Source organism: Megascapheus bottae, chromosome 1 (assembly GCF_031878675.1).
Source record: "Megascapheus bottae isolate mThoBot1 chromosome 1, mThoBot2.hap1, whole genome shotgun sequence".
NCBI lineage: Eukaryota > Metazoa > Chordata > Mammalia > Rodentia > Geomyidae > Megascapheus > Megascapheus bottae.
In genome coordinates this window covers 37354801-37356783 of record NC_143509.1, presented here as the reverse complement: position 1 = coordinate 37356783, position 1983 = coordinate 37354801, and the positions used below count along the sequence as shown (strand labels likewise).

Sequence of the window (1983 nt, the reverse complement as noted above, 5' to 3'; positions counted from 1 at the left end):
GATCATTTGAAAAACTCTCTAGATAAATGTACTCAGAAAAGAAGGTAGAAGTAAAACAGTGTATAAAAAGAAGTGCAAAAAAAAAACAAGTGCACTCATTGCCTTACTTATGTAACTAACCACTATATTCCTCACTTTTACAATAAAGATATATGTATATATATATATAATTGAAGACCTCAAACAGTTAAAAATGATTTCACATATTTTCATCAAAGGCACTGACTGAAATGTTTTAATCAAATGCTCTGACTCAATCATTCAGTGATAATGACTCCAATGATTGCATTAACTTACTTGGGGCAAAGTTCAAATGCACAGTACTTTAGTAAATATTTTTGAAGAACTAGAAGACATGCATAACTAAAGAAAAGTAACCAACATCTTTCTATGATCTCCAGGTTTCTTTCAGTCTATCACTCTCAGATATCCTCTGGGTTGTCTGTCCCACACACTAATTTTCTGGCAGAACTATTACTTTCCAAAGATAGAGATACCATAGATATCTCAAGACAAAGCACAGATCTTTGGTGCATGTTTCACTTTAGTGCATGGAGCAATAGCTCCCCCAGGAAGGCTCTGCAAATATGACTCTGCTCTTTAATCAGTGGTGATAGACTTTAAGATTATCAGTTGAACCTACTGGTATCTCATAGTCCCTCCCTGACAACATGAAATTCTGTCTTAGAGATTTGTATGTTAGACAATCTTCAATAGAAAACAATTTCTAAAAATTCCAAAACATTGCATTCAAATGTATAATACAGGTTAGAGACCAAAAAAGATCTGACTTCAAAAAAGAGAGATGGAGATAAAGAAATATCAAACAGTATCTGACACTCAGAAAGACTTATTCGTTCCAAATGGAGACAAATGACTCACCAGTCTCTCCAAAGTATTTTAGGGCTTAGTTACAATTCATCCATAAATCCATAACAATTTCTAACTCTTGTCATCATATCTCCATAATGAATGGACTTATTTTGTGAATTTTTAATTCCACTGATTTTCTCTTTTAGAAATGATAAATTCTGTTTCATGAAGCTAAATATCATCTCAGCAAATGTTTTGGAAATAATACTCTATTAAGGCAAAAGGATTTTCATTTAATCACATATTGAAGAAAAAAGTTTGTTTTGCTCCGTCCAATATGTTTTCAGAAATTACAGAAAACCCAGGCATGAGTCTTGCAAGCAAGGAGTACATGAGCATAAGAAATAAGAAACATATAGAGAGGAAGGTTGAGATGGCCACGAGAGGAATAGAACCAGCAAATTATATAAATTATTTCCCACAGACATCTGAAAAAAGTCAGGAAAAAGACATCAGGAAGTGTGGTAACGTGGGTGTGCATACAGAGTTAGGATGAAAAGCATTCTCAGTAGATACAGTGTGAACATGCTTCTGAAGTTCAGACAGAAAGCACAAAGGCCGTAGGCCAGTTTGACTAAAATCAAAGGATTGCAAATATAGCAATTAAGTTTAGAAAGATCGCTTGGAATTTGAGCTATACACAGATTAGCATGGCCCCTGTGTAAGGAAGACAAATTTGTGAAGTGCTCCATATTTTTGTATTTTGCCTTAAGCCCAACAATTACACCACAGATCCATCTCCAATATGGAATTCTGTGAAGATGTTGTAAAACCTAAACTTTGGTGATTAAAGAACCTAGAGTTAAAAAAAAACAAAACAGGTCTTCTGGAGACAAAACTAATAGAGGTCTTTAAAATCCATGAAATAAACTTAGGCTGTATCAGTTTACCTATTAAAAATATCAATAAAGCTCTAGCAGCTAGGGAATGATATCAGGAGGATGCTAAGGAGAATAAGAAGAATGGCCTGTAAAAAATGGAAAATGCCAGTGAGGAGGATCTCAGTGACCCAAGAGAGGTAGTATTCCTCAGTATCATCTTCAGATTGTATTGTCTTGAAGGAAGAGCCAGGATTCACTCACTGTGAGGCAGTCAAAGAGCTTCAGAATG

At 34.7% G+C, this 1983-nt stretch overlaps 1 pseudogene; it reads left to right on the top strand.

Moving 5' to 3' along the window:
• The first annotated feature begins 1473 nt into the window (after window positions 1-1473).
• LOC150068952 (U6 spliceosomal RNA) lies at window positions 1474-1571 on the top strand (annotated as a pseudogene).
• The last annotated feature ends 412 nt before the right edge of the window (window positions 1572-1983 follow it).